This window comes from Chiloscyllium punctatum, chromosome 17 (assembly GCF_047496795.1).
Source record: "Chiloscyllium punctatum isolate Juve2018m chromosome 17, sChiPun1.3, whole genome shotgun sequence".
Classification (NCBI taxonomy): domain Eukaryota; kingdom Metazoa; phylum Chordata; class Chondrichthyes; order Orectolobiformes; family Hemiscylliidae; genus Chiloscyllium; species Chiloscyllium punctatum.
Genome location: NC_092755.1, coordinates 9,931,910 through 9,953,872, shown reverse-complemented (window position 1 = coordinate 9,953,872; position 21,963 = coordinate 9,931,910).

Sequence of the window (21,963 nt, the reverse complement as noted above, 5' to 3'; positions counted from 1 at the left end):
AACTTATCAATGGCTGTTTTGGACATAATGAGTGTCCATCCATAACCATCAAGTTTCAACTTCGTATTCTCTCACAGTGCTACACGTTAAACACATACTTACTGCACTCTCTCCTGATAGTACCATCATGCCAGGGTTCAATGTGGTGAAACTCCTTTGCACTATCTTAGTGACGTGGAGATCATTATTTATAAAACAGACTCAGTCTGTACACAATACCCCAAATACTCTTTCAACAAAACACGACTATTGAGTGAGGTCTATTTACTGTGGTGCTTCAAGTATTTTGCATGAAAGACCAAATATCATTTTCAGTTATAATTACTTCTGTCCCATCTCGGTTCTATTAGTGACTCATAACGAATGACATCCAAATCCTTTTCAACAACAGCACATCCCAACCGCTCACCATTCAAAAAACTTAAATGAGAATCATTAACTTTGTTGTTTCCATCTGAATCATGTTATATCTTGCGAATAGCTATTCCCCAAGCACTGATCCTTCTGATACCCCACAAGCCTTCCGTACAGAGAAAAACACTACTCTCTTCATTTTGCCCATTATCCAACGTTTGATCCATTCTGTGTGTTCCACCCCTACCTACCCATGGACTCTAACATTCCCCACTCACCAGTATTCAACTGTATCAAACGTTTTTCTCAAGATTCAAAAACTCCAATCCCACTGGTTGTCAAATGTCGATATCACAACGAATAATCTACACAACTACGGTAGGTTTATTAAAGATCATTTCCCTTTCCTGAATCTAGGCCGAATGTAAATATATCGTTATTGTCCCAGTGTCTAATTGTCACATTCCTTATAAAAGGTTACAATGTTATTGTCACAGCTGACATCAAGCTATTTAGTTTTCTGTTTGCCCTTTCCGTCTCGTTTTAAATATTTAGGGGAACAATAGCCGCTTTCCAGTCTGCAGCATCCCTCCAGAATCTAACCAGCTTTGAAGAATAATCAGTAATTATTTCAGTAGCTCTGTTGCCGCCTCTTCAATATTCTGGGATGTAGCTCATCAGATCCAACAACATACCAAGCTTCAATTCGAATAGATTTTCAAAGACTTACTCTTCATTAATTCTAATTTCGTGCATCTCCTAATTTTCACCAGGGCCCCTCTTCCCTACCATTTCTGGAAGTTAGTTTCGACATATTGCTCCGTGGAGACAGAACCAATGTATTCCTCACAGCAGGCTGATGGCTTCCATCAGCTCGTGTTGTATCGGAGGACTGCACTCCAGATATGTCATTCACTTGTGCCTGGAAATTTCCAGAATCAATCCAATACACTTCAAGGTGATGTATATGTCACCCACTCTTACTCGGAAAATTCCAGAATCAATCCAGTTCACTTCATCGTGAGTGGCAGCACAGCCCTGTCCCTGCTGTGAGTTTACAGGCTATATTGAAGGAGGGGAAACAACTCAGTGACCACTTCATTTTTGAAATACGCTGGTTTTACATTTTAAACTTGGAATGGGCCTAGCTTAGACAAATATTCCTGAAACCCCTCCCTGTGCTCTGAGCTTCCCTTCTTGTAGTTCGACTCCATTTGTTTACCATGGACCCAGAACATTCTGCAAATGCAGTGCTTATATCTCGTCCAGAGTGGGGTCACCATACCATTGGGTCTCTCTGAATGGAAGCGGCAGCTGATACCGCAAACCCGAGAAAAGCGTCCTCAGAACCTCCCTTTATTCTGTAATAACAGAAGAAGTCAAATCCCCACACACACGGTGCACGCGTTCAGTGTTGAAAATGTTTCTTTTCTTAGCAGAAAAAAAACAGTAACATCTTTGCACAGTGCTACAGTTACAGTTCCCTTCTTCAAAAAAGTCATTTGACAATGTAACATTCCCTTTCTTTGTATCTGAGCAACTATAAGGGCAGCACCTGTATTGGTTGCAGAGTCGATTATCACACTCAGAGGAGAAAGACAGATGGAATATAACTCAATGTAAACAGAGAAGCATCTAAATTGACATACTATTCAGGAATATGGGAAAAGGGGAAATTTTAGAATAAGCTCCCATTTTATTTTCCTTCTGGTTCATTATCAGCAGTCTCTATGTTTGCTTTCCATTTTCTCTCTCTTTCTGGCTGGACATTGCTACATCCACTCAATTAACCTCCCCCTCACTCATCCGACCATCCCTGACATAAATGATATTATTTCCCCGTTGCTTTCAGTTGTGATATAGGGTGTCATACTTGCTGAGATTCTGCAACACTTTCAGACGCTGGAGAATTTTATTTCGGATCTCCATCATCCACGGTTCCTTGGTTTATTTCATCTTTAATGCTGTCATTTCACAGGATGTCAGCATCACTGGTAAGGGCAGCATTTGTTATCTGTCACTAATTGCCGTTGACTGCGAGACCATTTGTAAAGACAATATGGAGCCAATCTTTTTTGTCACACTTAGTTTCTTTACCAAAGACTATCAGTGAAATAATAAAAGAAATCCTAATTGTTTATGGCTGTCGTTTGTAAAATGAGATTTTATTCCAATTGTCAATCAAATTTATCTTCTGTCATCGGCTGTGGAAGGATTTGAAACAATGCATTTAAAGTCATAACTTGTGCCTTTGAATTACACGGCCAGTGACATTATGACTCTGATATGAGGTCCCTATTATGAAATAGGTGGTTTGCCAAGAACAAGATTGTGGTCAAAATATTTGTAACTGGAAGAGTGGTCAGAAAAGAAGTGGAGCCATAAAATCAGAAGTTAACAAGGGGGAAGACGATGGTTTATTCAGCAACAGCATTGAGGCAGAGGTGGAGACTGGGGATATTATTGAGGTGGGTGTAGACAGGTTTGGCGGCAGAGAGATTATAGAGACATAAAACCGTTTAGGGCAAACGGAAAACTCAAGGGTCGGAACAGTCTTGTTCCTTCTTAGGTGTTTATGAGTGAGGAGTCGGAAATTGATGGAAATGAAGTGGAGTTTGTGACTGAAACTGAAGATAGCAGATTATGTATTTGTTAAATATAAATAACAGAAATAGCAATAACCCTCACCATCGTTTATCAAATTGACAGAGATAGGCTTACTAGGAACACCAACAATAGCAAGGATGGGATAGTAACCTGCCGGAATAATCATCAATTCATTAATTCTACTGGAAAACCTGAAAGAATTATAGGTTACTTAACTACTCCGATATGGTGACATCCCATAAGCATACACTTGTCAAAAAGCAAATTCAGGAAATAGATCGTCTCACATGCAGTTCTCCAATCCAGGAGGAAAAAACATCAAAAGCCAATTCTGATGGCTCGTATCCACAACTCTAACCATGGCCAATCCCGAGAAAGACAATAAAGACCATCAGATAAACTCTTGTCTGTTGTTATACCATTCCAGTCTAATGTTCTCAGATTCTGAGCCATTGTTGGAACATTCCAGTCTGTTGTTCTAAGATTCTCTTTCTTTCCCTCTCCCTAAAACTGCTGAGCACAATCGTCTTGAGGATGACACTGCCGCTGATACGATGAAATAACAGGTTGAAGGAAGCCCCTTACGAGTAGAAGAGGGAAACCGTCTAATGACACAGTTAGGATCCATGGAGACTGACTTCAATCACAGTCACAAACAGCTCCAGTAAACCCTTTTCACTACAACTCTCATATGTCACCACAATACTTGGTCTAGTTGGGATGTTGACATCGTTGACTACTGGGTTAATAGCACATCTCCAATTCTAAATTTAGAGGTGAGGTAGAGTGATGATGCTTTGTATTCACCATCTCAATGATCCTACTATGATTTGGCAGGATGGGAATTGCTGGGGTCCCAAGGCCGTCTGTGGCTGATCACCAGGCCTGCTACATCTTTTCGTTTTATTTACCCATATTTAACTTTGACATTTATCTTACCATCATTTAATGGCTTAGGTGAGGTTAGGCATTTTTTGAGAGGCTCCTACAGTGGCATAGACGGTGTAGTTACAGTCCATTCCTTGTGGTCCTTGCAGCTGCGGCCTGGTCCTGTGGAGTGAAGGTCAAACTCTCACGGAACCAGGATTCTTAATTTTACATTTCACCAGTTATTGCTGGGGTCTCAGCAAGGTTGGAAGTGTGGAAATCTTTTCTGGCTGTTACACACGCTCTCTGTGATTTTTCTCAGAATTGGCTTTTGATGCTTTTTTCCTCCTGGATTGGAGAACTGCATGTGAGACTATCTGTTTCCTGAATTTGCTTTTTGACAAGTGTATGCTTATGGGATGTCACTATGTTGGAGCAGTTACTGTAGTCATGATTCGGAGATGCCGGTGTTGGACTGGGGTGTACAAAGTTAAAAATCACACGACACCAGGTTATAGTCCAACAGGTTTAATTGGAAGCACACTCGCCTTCAGAGCGACGATCCTTCATCAGGTGATTGTGGAGGGCTCGATTGTAACACAGAATTTAGAGCAAAAATTTGCAGTGTGATGTAACTGAAATTATACATTGAAGAATTGATTGTCTGTTAAGCCTTTCATCTGTTAGAATACAGTGATAGTTTCACTTCTTTCATGTGTAAATCACAAAACCCTTTTTTTAAAAGTTGCATTCTTGGGTTAGCTGTTAACAATGGTGATAGCTAGACAATATGTTGAAGGTGTTAGCCCCCTGTGTTCTCTGTCTATGACCTGATGTTTAGATTGATTCCAATCTAAAAAGTGAGATAACAGAGTTTTACATAAATGCATGCAGTTTTTGAGCTTTTATGTAATGGTAAGCACATTTTACACAGAACAATAAAAAATATACACTTATTTTTTGGTTATAGATATTCAACTGCAATTAATAATTCTTGTTATTTCACTTGTCTCATCTTATTGTTTTCAGCCAAGGACAGCTTCTAACCACTTGGCTCGTTAAAATATACAATTTCTAACAGAGAACGCTTTCATCCTTAGCCGTTATCTTGACTGTTATCTGAACTGCACCATTACCTTATTATGAAAGTTTATCTTTTCCTTTGTCTGTGACTGTTTCTGTCTGGAACAGTTATACTGTCTCCCACTCAGTGGGCTGGACTTCTGGTTTGTGATGCAGAGGGACGCCAACAGCACAGGTTCAATTCCTCACAATGACAGAGATTACCGTGAAGAGGAAGTGCTCTCAACCTTACCCCATCTCCCGACGTATGGTGACTCTCAGGACAAACTAGCATGAGTGGTCTCTCTCTAATGGCAGATCAGCCCCATGGTCCGTTGATACTGTATTCTATCATTGTTTCATTTTAAATTTTTATCTATTTTATCATTTTGTTTTGCATTATGTTCCTGAATGTTCTGGACCAGTGTCATTTGTACCGCTGTCAGAATTTCCCACACACTGCACATTCCTGCCCATTCCTCAATAATCCTTGACTTCGTTGCTATTTGTGAAGCTTCTGTCTGCTCCCCAAAAATATTGGATATCTCTGCTTCCAATGTTCGGCGGGGAAGAGTCTTACAAAGACTCACAACACTGAGAAAACTAAACCTTAACTCATCTGTGTGTAAGGTTTTTTTTTACGTCTCCTTACCTGAGAAAGTATATAATTACATTGGAAGCAGTTGAGAGCTGTTTCACTTCACGTATTCCAGGGATGAAGGGCTTATATTATGGAGACTTTAACAGGTTAGACATGGAATGAGAGCTGGTCCTATTGAAACATATAAAACCTTGAGGAGAGTGGATCAGGTAGATATCCACTGTGTGTTTGTACAGTCAAAACTTGTATGTCCTCGAGTTCGAGACTCCCCTCAGGAGAGGAAACAACTTCTCAACATTTACCTCCTCGAGCCCCTTCTGCGACTTGTATTTTTCAGCAATATCACTCCTCATTCATTTAAACCCCAATGAATGATCACCTCACTGTTTTAGAAAATCTCAATAATTCAAACCTTTCATCACAGGAAGCTGCCTAATGAACCAACCTAGTTACTTACTATATCAGCATGCTGATTTTATATTTCATACACAAGAAGACTCCAACCTCTTTGTACTGCTCCTTTTCTGGAAGTCGTCTCCATTAACTAACAGCCTGCCTTTTGATTCTCACTGTCATCCACAAACTCAGATGCATATTGCACTCAGCTCCCGCCATCAGGCTATCAGTATAGATTGTGAATAACTGATGCCATTGGACTGATATTTGTATACTCCACCAGATATACCTTTATCATGAAGTTCCATTAATCCTGACTCTCCGATGTCTATGTGTTAATCAATCATCATCCCATGTTAATACATTCTCCATCATTCTACGAGCTTCTGTTTTGTGTAAGAACTCTTATTTTGTAATACCTTGTGGAAAATCTCTGGAAAGCCTTGTTTCTACCAGATCCCCTTTATCAAGTCCGTTTGTTACATTCTCAGGCATTTCCAGAAATACTTTGCATGATTTTACAGGACAAAGTTTAATTTCCCTTTCACAAAACCACACTGACTCTGTGACAAGCTTTTCTAAATGTCCATGCTGGCCAGGTTTTCGTCCCACCTGCTTTCATTTGGCCCCATATGCCTCTAAATGTTTCCCATTCATATGTTTGTCCAAATGAGTTTTAAATATTTTAGCTTTGCATGCATCACATCTACCACTCTTCCTCTGGCAGCTCATTCCATACTCACACCACCCTCTGTGTAAAAACGTTGCCCCTGCGTCCCTTGTAAATTTTCCCTCTTTCACCTTAAACCTATGCCTTCTAGAGCTGAACTCCCCCATCCTGTGGAAAAGACCTTGGCTATTCACCCTATTCATACCCCTCATGATTTAAGAAACTTCTATAATGTAACCCCTCAACCTTCTACACTCCATCCAAGACTAACTTCAAGAACAAGCAGAAAGAAATCACTGCAAATTTGAAGCAATATTAAAAAGACATTTGAACGATACCCAGCCCAAACTTCATACTATTATTTAATTTTCTCCACATTACAATACTAAGACAGCATGAAACGCTTACCCGTGCCAATAAGAATTCAAGCATCTGAATTCCTTTGTCGAAGGGCGGTGATGATCTCGACAGAGAAAACGTATTTGTGGCCAGATCTTGAAAACAGCACACTGTCAACATTCTCCCTCCTCGACTCCCTATGACCGTGTGTGGTTGTGACTTCAAAATCTTGTACTGAGTAGAGAGATCCCCTTTCCCCCATTCACATCTTAACTTAAACCCGTTTTACATCACTTAATCGTTCACCACCGCTAAAACCCCACTTATCTTTGCCACACCCTCTTTCCCCTGTCATCCATCCCCCGCCTCTGGCAAGGGATGAGTAAGCCCATTTCCAATCGTTTTAAGTTCTGAAGAAGTGTCACATTCGACTTGAAATGCTAACTCTGATTCTCTGTCTCTGCTGATGCTGTCAGTCCTGCTGAGGTTCTCCAGAAATGAATAGGTGCAGCACAAATTTTCAATTAAACAAATAACTATGGACAATGGAAATAAAATACAAAAAATGCTGGAGAAACTGGGAGCTTTGTAGAGACTCACTGGACTGAAAGTGTAACTGCATTCACTCCAGTAGATACTGCAACATTTTCAGCAATTTCTGTTTTCGAACAATTTCCAAAGAAGTTTGTGAAAGATGCTCAAACATCCAGTCCAACATGAAGCGCCGTACATTGGGAACTGAACGATAATGCATGGTGACAAGTTCCTTGACTCTGACACTGCATAAGACTGGCATCACTGACACTATAGAGCTCTTAATCATGGTCAGGGAGAAAATCAGAAGGAAACACATTCACTTCAAATACAGAAGATGTAATTATGGAAAGGAAAAGATACAGATTAATACCTAAAATGGATTGAGTTTAGGTAACAAATTGGAGGCGTGACGACAATGAGAGACTTTCAGCAGAATGAGAATATGAAAATGGAAGTATTTCCGCATTAGAAACCAGGTGAGGTCACTTAATACTGGGCTGATGGGTGAATGGGTCTCATTGTGAACTGGGGGACAGTCAGTTGAGTTACATTGCAGACTTTGTAGCTTAAACTTGGTTATCATCTGATGTTGTAGACCACAGCAGCAGCAGAAACAGAATTGTATTCAAGGAAAATCTGTAACATTTTACTCAGGATAATCCATCAGTCTACCATTACCATCAAGCCTATCCATGGTTCAGTGATGAGTGTGGGTGAACATGCCAGGGTCGGAATCATGTGTACCTAAACCTGATGACAACACATTAAAGCTTCCACACTTGACTGGTTACATTCCAAACAGCAGAATTAACGTCTGATGGAAAGGGGGAAATGATCCCACGAATAACAGATCAGATCTAAGCTCTGTCATCCTCACATATCCAAGCATAAATATTGATGGCCTATTAAACAATTTACTGGAGGAGAGGACTCCACAAATATCGGAACAGCTCAGTACGTCAATGAAAAAGTCAAGCCTGCACTACCCTCAGCCAGACGTGTTGAGTTGATAATCCACCTCACCCTCATCATGATGCCCACAGAATCACAGATGCCAATCTTCAACCAATTTCACTGCACATGACATGAAGAAACAGCTGAACACAATTGTTACAACAAAGACAATGGGCCCTGACACCATTCCTGCAATAGGACTGAAGACTTGTGCTGCAAAACAAGCTGTGCCCTTGGGGAAGCTGTTTCATTCCAGCTCCAACTTTGACATCTCCATGGCAATCTGGCAAATTACTCAACTATGTCCATTCCCCGAAGACGGAAATAACTGCAACCTGACCATTTACCACCACTTCAGTCCCATCACGACAGTCACATTGGTGGCAGTTCGATTTGACAGAGCTGTCAAGCAGCACAGAAATAACCAGCTCAGTGTGGTGCCTTTTAGGTCCCCATGTGGAGGTGTTGCTATTGTGGAAATGTCACTGGATTACTAATCCAGAACAGGCTAATGCTCTGTCAGATGGTGGAAGTTAAAAAAATTAATAAAATATCAAGGCCTAAAATCTGGTGTCAGTAATAGTGATCTAGTGTCCAATGTTGATTATAAACATCAATCTCTTTCCCCAATGTACTTTCAGGAAGTGAGTCTCCCATGCTTTCCTGGTCTGGCATAAACATGACTCCAGACACACAGACATGTGATAAATGTTTCAATGGTCACTGAAACAGCCAAGCAAGGCACCCAATTGTGTCAATCTGCTCCATTTTCTATAAAGTAAATTCCCATTCACTGTTACGCGATTCCTTGCTGGGCACCAGCTGAACAGCTAAATGCAGCCTCAGGATCCTCTGTCTGCAAAATGTACAATCAATGTGTTCAGCTAAAACAGGAATACAATCCGCTCTGGAAGCCTTGAAACTGAGCCTGATACTGGGAATTATAGTCTACATTTAGGAGGAACTTTATTTCAAACGGGGGGTGGGGGAGTGGGGGGCGGTGGTGGGAGATTCTTCAGGAGAAATGGAATTCTGCACCACATGGTCAGTCAGCTTGTGCACTTTCTGGTGAAGAGTGTGGTGAAAGGTACGCTGTTGTGGTTAGTGTCTGTTGTGTGAAAGTGTTAAATTTACAACACGGTTTCATTGCAATATGTGAATTAAAGATTTATTTAGACAGTGCAAATGTGTGTGTAAGACTAAATGTAATTTTTGGGTTTTACTGATATTTTGGGAGGTTCGCCCCTTACACTCCTTTTTCCATGAATCCCATTATTAATATTGCACGATTTTCTACAACACAGTGTTGCACAGGAACACAGCTACCGCTTTATTGGAGAACAACCTAGAATGATAGCTAATCTTCTATTTTCACACCACACTCCTGCTCTCTCCCTATTCCTTTAGTTTCCAGAAATCCTTATGTATATTTAGCGCCTTGGCTTCCACAGCCTCATCTGGGAGAGAGATCCCTCAGGGTACCATCTCTGAGTGCAGACATTAATTCTCATCTCATCGCAGAGTGGCCTGCATGAAGCTAGAACTGTGGCCCCTTGTTTTCGACATCCCAGCCTGCTTCCAATTTGTCTCACACTGTCAGGGTTTTATATATTTCAATGAGATTGCCACTCATTTTCCTAAAACGCATGGAATATAGGCCCAGTTGCCCCAAACTCTGCTCCCACAACGAGCCTGTAATCCCAGTGATCAGTCTGGGCATCCTTCGTTTCTCTCCCTCAATGTCAGGTTTGTCCTTTATTAAGTAAGGGGTCCGAACCTGCACACAATACTGCACAATGTTCGAAATGGGCTCCCACTAAGCCCCTGTACACCTGCAGTAAATGACCCTAGCTCCTGTATTCAAATCCCCCTGAAATGGAGGTGAATATGCCATTTATCTGCCTAACTGCTTTCTGCTTCTGCACTATTGCTATCAGTGACTGGTGTACAGGGAGATCCAGATTCTTTTCCATGTTCCATGTCCCCATTTCTGGGCGTATAAACACTGGTAAGTGTGCAAATGCCATTCCCAGTATTGACTTCTGATTTTAGAACTCACTGCCCTACATGGACTCAGAGGCTGCGCAGAAACAAACAAAAATGCAGCTTAAGTTCCTTTATGGAGCAACATTTTTCAACCACTCCCTTTTCAAATGAGAGGCTGCCATTCTATTGTTCCCATTAAAGTACACAACATCTCATCTCTGCCATTGCTCTTCATCTGCTAGGTATATGCCCAGTCATTCCACTTTTCTCAATCACCTTGGAGTTTTTTGACATCTTCCTCACCCACTCACAAGCTGACATCGTTTAGTGCTGTTAGCAGACTTCGAAATATTGCATTTGATTCCATCTACTTAACATATGATGTGTATTGGGAATAGTTGGAACCCAAATCCTGATCCTTGCTATATCCTCCAAGCCTTCCATTAAAAAAACATGGTCTTATTCCTACTCAGTGTTTCCTGCCAACTCTGCCCTTCGAAAACCATGACCATGTATTAGCCCCAGACCCAGAGAATTCGAATTTGCACAATAGGCTTGGGGCTTTACCAAAACCCTTTCTGAGATTCAAATCGTATTGCATTAATACCTTCTCCATAATTTTGCTAAAAGCCAATTTTTCAAATATGATTACTATTTCATAAATCTCTGTTGACTTTGTCTATACTCATTACTTTCAGTCCAATACTTTCTCTAAAACTGTTTAGTTGCTAATTTCATTCTATTCCCTTTTTTGCACAAGACTAAAGTTCCTGAGTATTGCTGGGAAGTTTTGTTTTGTTTTTCTTCTGTGAAGACATAACTGAAGTATTTGCTCCATATTTCTGCTATTTCCCTGTCTTCAATTATCTGGTATCAGACTGAAAGAAATCTGCACTTTTTTCTCTTAATTTTGTTATTGACATATTTTCTGAAGATATTACAAGTTCACTCATATAAACTTTGATAAGATATTCTTCAGAAATCTATCAATTCATATCTTAAACTACTCAGTGATTGACCTTCCACAGCCATACAATTACAGAAGCACAGACTCTGTAACATCAGTAATACAGCACGGTCTACATTAGTCCCACTTTCCAACACAAGACCCGTAGCCATGAACCTTATGGCATTTCAAGTGCACAACCGTGTATTTTCCAATGGTTTCGAGGTTACCATGACAACTCCCCTCTCAAGAATCGCATTCCAGACCCCAACACACTCTGGGTGAAAAACAGCCCTCAAATCCTCACTAAACCTCAAATACTTCACTTTAAAAGTGAGGCCTTTTGACGAAAAGGAACAGCTGCTGTCTATCCACGTGTCAATGTCCCTCGTCCCTCGTCATCCTACTCTTCTGAATCACGGACCCCTCAGCCTTCTCTCAGCACGGTGGCACAGTGGTTAGCACTGCTGCCTCACAGCGCCAGAGACCCGGGTTCAATTCCCGCCTCAGGCGACTGACTGTGTGGAGTTTGCACGTTCTCCCTGTGTCTGCGTGGGTTTCCTCCGGGTGCTCCGGTTTCCTCCCACACTCCAAAAAATGTGCCAGTCAGGTGAATTGGCTAAGCTAAATTGCCCAAAATGTTAGGTAGGGGTAGATGTAGATGTAGATGTAGGGGTATGGGTGGCTTACGCTTCGGCGGGGCGGTGTGGACTTGTTGGGCCGAAGGGCCTGTTTCCACACTGTAAGTAATCTAATCTAATCTAATCTAATAAACAACCCGAGCTTATCCAGTCTCTGTCCATAGCTGATATGCTCCATCCCAGGGAACATCCTAGGCAATCTGCTCTGCACCCCGACTAGTGCAATCACATCTTTCCTGTAATGTGGTTCCTAGAACTACACACAGTTTTCCATCTTGGCCTCATCAAAGTTCTGCATAGCTCTTATAATCTATGCCACTTTGTATTAAGGCTGTATTCACGCTCCCCTATGCTTTCTCAAATTGTGTATTAACCGGTGCAGTCCCATTCAGGAATGTGTGGAGAAGCACCCTCTGAGCTTCCTAGTGTGCTGCCATTCATTGAGTCCTCCCCTGTCTGGTTCCTTCTTCCAACGAGCATCACCACATATTTAACAGGGTTACATTCCATCTGCCATTGATCCACCCATCTGACCATTCCATCTGTATCTTCCTGTAACGTAAGGCCTTCCTCCTCACTAGGAGAAAGTGAGGACTGCAGATGCTGGAGATCAGAGCTGAAAAATGTGTTGCTGGAAAAGCGCAACAGGTCAAGCAGCATCAAAGGAGCAGGAGAATCGACGTTTCAGGCATTAGGCCCTTCTTCAGGAATGAGGAGGGTTTGCCAAGCAGGTTAAGATAAAAGGTAGGGAGGAGGGACTTGGGGGAGGGGCGTTGGAAATGCGATCGGTGGAAGGGAGGTTAAAGTGAGGGTGATAGGCCGGAGTGGGGGTGGGGGCGGAGAGGTCGGGAAGAAGATTACAGGTCAAGAAGGTGGTGCTGTCTCCGAGGCTTTGGACTGAGAAAAGGTGGGGGGAGAAGAAATAAGGAAGCTGGAGAAATCTGCATTCATCCCTTGTGGTTGGAGGGTTCTTAGGCGGAAGATGAGGCACACTTCCTACATGCGCCGTGTTGCCACGGTCTGGCAATGGAGGAAGCCAAGGATCTGCATGTCCTTGGTGTAGTGGGAGGGGGAGTTAAAGTGTTCAGCCACGGGGCGGTTGGGTTGGTTGCTGTAGGTGTCACAGAGGTTATCTCTGAAATGTTCCGCAAGTAGGTGGCCTGTCTCCCCAATGTATAGGAGGCCACATCGGGTGCATATCTTTTCTTCCTCCTCACTGCCAATCAACGGGTCAATCTGCGTATCACACTCCCCACCCCTCGTCCATATTCACAGCTGCATCATTTATGAATATCACAAATGATAAGGTTTAAAATCACAAGATATCAGGTTATAGTCCAACAAGTTTATTAGGAGGTACTAGCTTTCGAAGCGCTGCTTCTACATCAGTGGTTGTGCACTTTGATGAAGAAACAGCACTTCAAAAGCTAGTGCTGCTGAATAAACCTGTTGGACTATAAAATGGTGTTAGCTTTGCCCACCCCAGTCCTAGACCAGCACCTCCGAATCACAAATAATAAGGCACGCAGCACTGATCCCCAGGGTTCACCATTAGACACGAGCCTACAGTCATACAAACAGCCCACTACCACCCACCTACCTACCACTAAAGTTGATTTGGATGCAACTTGGCAAGTCACTAATGAGTCCGTCCTGTTCCATGGTTATTCTGTTCCGCTGGACACTCTTGTAGAATATCTGGGAATTCTCCCTAATCTTGCCTTGCCAACAGGTTTCCATGTCCCTGGGATAGCGAGTCCCGTACGTGTGCACAAATTTCCTCCTTATTGCAGTCTTAAATGGCCTGTCCCTTATGTTGCCATTATTTGCCTTGAATGTGGATTAGACAGCCAGAGAAACATCCTGTTAACTTCCAACTTGTCATATGTTTTGTGAATTTTCTAAATTTCACTGTGATACATCTCTCATCCTTTGAAACGCTAGAGAACACAAGCCGAGTTTCCTCATCATGCAATCTCACTATCTGAGGGATTAATCTGGAGAATGTCCTTTGCACTTCCTCTGCTGTCAGTATATTTTTTCTCAGATTCGGTCACCGAAGCTGTACACAATAATCCAGGTACAGTCTCACCAACACGCTGTGAAACTGCTTCAACATTTCTTTACATCTTTATTTTGACCTCCAAGTGGTAGCTCGTGCACCACTCGCAGCACCTCCTTTCTATATCCTACTGGCAAAACAATTTGATGAATTTCTGTCCCTGTCTGATTTGCTTGACAGTGTGATGGTCTCCATTTCCTCATTCAGACGTCATTTGTTAAGTAATAACGAACAGAAATTCATTTGTTATCTTTCTTGGTAAATGCATTTTAATATAACTGTTTTGACTCCTCATTTTTCTGCTGTAAATCAATCAGCTTAGCAGAGCTAAGAATACTTGCATGTTTTCCAACTTGCTCTTTCTCTGTTCTACCTACCTGATCAAAGAAGGTTCCGGATAACTCTCTGTCACCTTCCTTATCTGTGCCTTTGATGTCTCCTGCATAAACCCGCACTCTGGCGATCTTGAAAATTCCTGGATAAATATTCTCCAGGTCTTCAGTTGCCTGCGTCTCCACTGGCTTTTCAACTAGAGTAGGCAGCACGCCTACTGGTGAATCAGCTATATCATTTGCAAGGACAAATTGTATACCTGGAGCTGAGAGTTTGGGGTCCAGTACTCCTACCAGACATTCTCCACTCTTCTCTGGACTCTCTAGCCTCACTATGCACAATTGAGCACTTTTTGACTCACCATAAATTCCTGTTATCAGTACCTTCTCTGGCAATAGTCTCTCAGGAGTGCATATCTCCTCATCCCTCAGCAATACACACTGAGAAGACCCGGTGTTCCTTAATGTTGGAACCTCCTTACCTATTACTCCTGGCCGATGTGAATAAACTTTACCCTTGTACGTACATTTTTAAGCAGATCTGCCACATCCTCCTTAATCAACTTCTCATCATCTTGCACATTCTACTTCAGTTATCTAATTTCCATTGTGGTATTTTTACTAGTTTTAAAAAACTACCATACTTGTCTGGTTTTCCGACATCTGGCTTTTTCCTAGCCCACCAACTCTGTGAGTTTGTGTGGCCCACTTTATTTAAATGAAAACATCGGAAATTTTTAACTTCTTTGTCCCCCTCAAGGGTTTCTTTTTTTAACTTGTCGTAAATTATGCTTATGATCTTCACTGAGATCTGCCTCTCCCAATCCACGTGAGGATATCTCTTTGTTCCAATTTCTATCCCTCGTGGCCGGAAATTTATTCTGGAAGCCAAAACAAATTAATGGACCAGTTCATAATCATCAGTCACTTCAGCAGCTAACCTTGTTGTTTTAACTCTCTGCTCTTCTTCAAGTTTGCACTAAGTCAGGCAGTGAATTTTTGAATTCCACCAAAATATTTATCTCTCTCAAGTTATCATAGGTTTGCCTGATTTATAAAGCTTTTATCCATCTATCGAAATTACTCTGTTTGATCCTTTCAAAGCAAATGTAGGTATGACCAGAGTCCCTCTTAGATCCCTGAAACGTTGCCTATAACCTTCTTGTACAAGCTCATACGCAGTTAAAATGGCATTTTTATTTCCTTATACTCCCCAGATACCTCCTCTGATAGGGATGCGAATACCTCACTCGCCCTACCGACACGTTTCGTTTGGATCAACTAAACCCACATTGCCTCTGGCCACTGCATTTGTTTCGTCACTCTTTCAAATGAGTTGCAAAATACTTGTACATTCTTCTCTTCAAATTTAGGCAATGCTTGAACATACTTAAACAGTTTCTCACTGGGCTTCTTACTACCAAGGACTTGTTCACCCTCACCCTCACTCTCTTCCCCTCTGGCGTTATGTCCAGCCTTTTATGCTGACGTTCCATTCTTTTGTGTCAGTTTTTGCTGTTCAAAAGCTCTCTTTCTTTCTCCTCTGTTGCTGTTGTCTCTTTTCTCTATCATCTGCTGCTCACTTTTCCCCCTCTCTTCTGTTTTTAATCGAACCTCAAACTGTTTCATTTCTGCTGTACTTTCCTTATCTCTCGCCTCAAACACGAGCTAGTTTATTTGCAATTGAATTCTTGCTACCTCTGTTGATTCTGATGGTTTCTACAGCAAGTTTAATTGACGAGCTACTGCTGTAACTATGTCTACTTTCCTCAAAGAAGCAGGCAGTTCCAATTCCAGCCTCTGTGCTAATTCTTGGAACTTGGTCATATTCACTTTTTTTGTAAACCTTCCAAAGTCACTGCATCCATATCCAGAAAATGTTTGGCGACTGAAAGAGCCATTACTAACTCAAGCTTTGTCTACCCAACAAAACCAACGCCCGAAATAAAGACACAAGCACCTCACACTCACTGTTTAAAATTCCGCAAGGAGCACCAATCTGTTATGGACTTGGCTAGACCACTCAAAACATTCTAAAGCAGGCAGCCCAGAGCATAACTTCGCATCTTGTTTCGGTAAGTGTAAAATGAAAACAAAACAGAGTAAGATAGCTAGGTCTTACAACAGTCCCAACAGTCCCAATAAGCAAACTCCCTTTAAAAACCAGTACAAATGGAACACATGCTTACAGGTAGAAGTTGAAGAGCAAAAAAAGAGAGTGTTTCCACACAGCTCCCTGTTGAACTTCCCAGCTCAAGCCTCAACTGAAAACTGCTCTGCTCAGCTCAGCGAGTTCAGCTAAAAAGAGCTGACCACTCCCCATTCATTATACAGGTCACTTCTAAAGCATGACAATTTTGGCCTGAAGTCTCATCTGCTTTAATATAAATAAAAGGCCTCTGAAAATCCTTTTCATGTCTGTAACAAACCAGACTGACTGGAGTCAGGCCCCATTTTATTGCCCTTCTAAAAAAAACAAGGACAATCTCTTTGAGCCAAAGAACAGCTTCTCGACAAAAGGGGACTATCTTTGAGACAGAGAAGACAAGCTAGTGTTTTGTACAGAGGTCACAATCTTGTGGGAATGGTTAACTCTAACAGAGTGTGACTGCTGACAGATTTGTGACAACATGATGTTCAGTGCAAGATCACACACCAACTGCACTTGAGGAGGTGAGAGTTCATTCAGAACCGAGAGCTCTCTCGCAACCTATATGGGGGCCCCACAGAACTATGCAAACTGTGAAAGAGCTATAGACTCCTACAGCACAGAGACACGCCCTTTAGCCCAAACTGGTTCATTTTGACCAAGATGTCTATCCATGCTAACCTCATTTCTCTGCACTTGGCCCATATCATTCTCACTATTTTCTATCTATATACTTGTCCAAATGTGAAAACGTCTATCGGGGCAAGCATGTTATAGTTTCATGCTATCAATATTTTGTTTTGGAAATCATGAGTGTTATTCCATAACGCTCAAGTTTTAATGCAATCAGTTTTTGTAAAGATACAGATTAAACAATCATTTCCCACACACCCTCCTCACGGTACCTTCACTGCACGGATTAATTTGGTGAAACTCTTTTACACTGTCTCATTGTGGCAAGGTGACCATTCCTCATTGAGGAGAGAAAATCTGTTCACAGTGCCCCAAGTACTGTCTCAAGAACACTCCACAACTGCAGGAAGTGTGTCTTCACTCTTATACTTTCATCATTTTGCAATGAAGGGCACCACACATTTACTGTGCTGATTACTTACTGCTCCATATGAATTCTGTCTGTGACTCATGACCAAGGACATCCAGCTCCTTTTCACCAAGAGCACTTCCATCATCTTACCTGCTCATAAATACAAAATGAGAAGGATGGTATGTTTTGCCAAATAATTTATTTGCTTTACGAAGCTTTCCACACCAACAGTAACATCACTATTGCCACTGTAGATTGTTAGAGAGGCTGAGGAGGCAATGGTCTAACTGTATGATCTCTGGAATATTAATTAAGGGACCCGGGTAATGACCCAGACCCTGGATTCGAATTCCACCTTGGCAAATGTTGGAATTTGAATTCAATAAAATATCAGGAATTAAGAATCAAATAAAACAATGAAAACATTGACAATTGTCCTACCTGGCACCGCCATGCCCTTCAGTGAAGGAGATCTACCATCTTCATCTGGTCAGGCTTACATGTGTCTCCAGACGCACAGCAATGGTGTTAACTATCAGATGCAGTTTGAAATGGCCAAGCCAGCCACTCAGTTATATCAGTCGCGACAAAGTCTCAAAGAAATGAAACCGGGCGGACCTAAGCACTGACTGCTTACAGCCCACGGACTGCACTAGTCAGCAAGGCAGCTTACCAACACCTTCTCAAGGACAATGGGGAAAGGAAAATAATACAGGTCCAGTATCCCATTAATGAATAATGGGAAGAGATACAAAGGGACATAACTCACTTTAAACAGTGACTTTGATGTATACCTTACATGGACACAATATTCAGTAACATGCGAACGGGAGAAAAATAAATAAGGTTAATCTCGTTTATTTTCATCCCAACTGATCATCAACAACCCCTTTGTTTGGTTCATTCCCTCTATCTTTCCATTTCTCTATCCATTCTACTTATTCCTTCTCTCCTTCACAACAGACATTCCTGTCACCAACATCAATCACACTATTTCCCAGCTGCGTTCGGTTCTGAGGTCTGGTCATTGGACAATTCTGTTTTTTTCTCTCAACCTCAGGCTGCTAAGTTTTTCTGGTACTTTCTCGTTCTTTTTTATTCTGATCTCTTGCATCATTCTTTGTTTTATTTAACCGTTACTGTTGTTATTACATGGGATGTCTGCATTGCTGACAGGGGCAGTATTTGTTGACCTGACTAAATACCCTTTACGGTGAGGTTATTCCGAAGGTAGTACAGAGCCAAGCACGTACTGTGGGCCTAATGTCCGTCTTAAGACATACCAGATAACAATCCTAGATTCCTTTTCCAAACGAATCAGTGAAATAGATAAACTTATAGATAAAATGCTGGTGATGGTATGTTTAGTAGTGAAACTTGCTTTTATTTCCAATTCCTGTCATTTGAATTTTCGTTCTGACATCATTTGTGGTATGATGCGAAACAGTGCCTTTCTGTGTAATAACCTTTGCCTCTGAATTACATTTCTTGCATCATTAGTACCCTGACATAGTGTCCCTGTCATGAAGTTACTTTAGAGACAAGAACAAGGTAGCGATCAAAATATTTGCAACTGAAATCGTGCTTTGAGGAGAGCTGGAACCACAAAGGCATAAGTAATGGTTTATTAAGCTTCAGTATTCATGCGAAGATGCTGTCTGGACGTATTATCGAGCTGGCAGTGGATAGGTTTTGTGATGGACTGAATACCGTGACATAAATGAATTCAGGGCAAACATGTACTTCGGATTGTGAACAGTCTTGTTCTCAGATGTTTGTGAGGGAGGAAGTGGGGGCGGTTCTGAAATTTGTTGATAATCAATGGAATTTGCATTTGAAACTGAAGACAACTGTTTCCACCTTTGCCAAATATAGATAACAGAAATAGCAATGAAGTTTGCCATGGTTTATGGGATGAGTAAATGGATAAAGATGAAGAGACTTACCAGGAACACCAACAATAGCGAGCATGGGATAGTAACCAGCCTGGATAATCATCAGTACACCGTATATCCGATCTGATAATGTCGTCCAATACCAGGAAAGATAGAACAGTCCCCCTTACAAACTCCTGACCATTGTTGCAGCATTCCAGTCTAATGTTAGCAGATTCTGATCCATTAATTGAACATTCCAAACTATTCTCAGATGTTTACCTCTCCTCTTCCTGTCTCTGCAGCTGCTGATCCCTGTTAGTGGTGGAGGTGATGTCTCTGCTGCTACAATGGGACAACGCATTGCAAAAAGCCCCTTACTAATAGGAGAGTGAAACCATCCAGTGACATCATTAGGATCCATGGAGACTGATATCAATTACAGTCACTGACCGAACAAATCCAGTTAACTCCTTTCAGTATGGTAGATTCAATTCACAAATAACAGCTGGACTGGATTGAATGTTGACATCACTGGCTATTAGTCACGTGTCCCATTACCCATTGCTCTCGTGAAGTTATCGCAGACTAGATGATTCTGCTGCATTGTCTGTTTGCAATACTGTAACCACCTGAACCTCCCCCACCACCACCCTCAAAAACCTCAATCTCGATGTTGTTACCGTGCTGATCGCTCCTTGACAGGAAATGTGTATTTGCCTGGGCATTCCTTTAATTGATCTAATAAGGCAATTTTTAAAATCTTCAACACTCAGCTGACAAACACCTTAACACACTTATGGGCTCCAAGCAGAAAGACTTACATTGTTTGAATTCAGTCCAAAGCCAAATGTGGCATATGTTGTCACAAAGCTGGTCGTTTTACAAGGTTATGTTACCCTTGAGTTTTCTTCTTCAGAGAGGTTCTAAACGACCCATGATTCCAATATGTCTGGATTTTGAAATTTTCATTTGTTTACAGCTAATTGGTAATGCCTCAGGCAGAATGCTTTCAAGACTTTAAATAAAAACTTGTTTAATCAAGACGATGTGGTCACCTCTGTAGTTGGGCAGATCGGTTAAGTTTGGGGGTAAGTTGAGTCAGTGTCACTGTTGAATTTGGACGCTCTCCCCATCCTTCTGCCTTTCCAATCTCATAACCTGTAAGCTTTTGTATCAGATTTATTGTTTGTGATAAACCGTTTGTTTATTGGGATTGATGCAACTATTTTGAAACAACATCCTAAAGTCGGGATTGCCTATCGGTTGGATAAGATAAGTTAGTTGGGTATTCTATGTTCAGTTCATTTGCTTCATTCCATAATTTGGTAAATAAAGTCTGTTTGTTTAAAACTCGGCAGTCTGACCAGCTAATTCACTCTGGGAATATCCACTATACACTAATCTTCAACAAATTGCAAAGTTATGGTCTAGGCTACCTGCTTAAAAATGTTCTGAGGGGTCAGGTCTAGTCTATAACAGATTGGGGGTGGCTTTGCTGAATTTAGACAGCGAGTGGCAGGTGTTCGTGTCTCTTTTTAGTGTGTTGATTTTGTGAGTAAACGGAGCTTCAGAAAGTAACAGCTCTAACAGTCACAAAGGATGTTTTGGAGGTGGGAGAATTGATCTGGGGAGTCTTACAAAATGCACATAAGTCCCAGTTGCGGGAATTAGTAGACAAGCTGGAGTTGAAGCTACCTCCTAATGTGAGGAAATATGGGATGATTGCAGCAGTAGCTCAGCATACCAGTTTGCGGGAAACTACATTGGGGTCTGTAGAAATGACTAAACTTCAATCGAAAATAAAGCAGCTTTAATGAGAAGCAAAAATGAAGTAGTTTGAGTTACGACTAAAATTAAAAGAGAACGAATAGGTTTAATCCTGTAAAGAGAAAAAAAGAATGGCTTTAGCAGGATGGAAACAAAAAGAGAACGCGTTTGAACTTTGAGATGGACGCTGGGAATGGAAATTCAGCTGAAAACAATGGAGATGAAGGCTGAAGATTAGGTTAGTGAGGAACAAGGTAAGGATGAGCAAAGACATTGTAGTCAAAAGCCTAGTGAGAAACCTTTTAAGTATATTCACGCCTTGACTATATTTGATAAGTAAGATATGGAAAACGTTTTCATTGAATTTGAAAAAGAGGCTGAAAATTGCAGTGGACAGTGGCCATGTGGGTATTGTTGATCCAAACCAAACTTTGTAGGTAGAGCTCGTGAGGTATTCACAACACTATCAGAGAAGGGAACTGAGGAGTAAAAGGAGGTAGAGGAAATGCATATGATCTTGTGTCAGAAGCCAGCAGACGACGTTTCAGGAATCTAAGGAGGGATCCTGGTCAAACTCATATTCAGTTTGAAAGGATCAAACAAAGTAATTTTGATAGATGGACAAGAGCTTTAAAAAGAAAGCAAACCTACGATGCTCTTTGAGAGACAATGAATTTGCTGGAGTTCAAAAATTCACTACCTGACATAGTGCAATCTCATTTGGAAGAGCTGAGAGTTAAAAGGGCAAGGCTGGCAGCTGCAGTGGTTGAT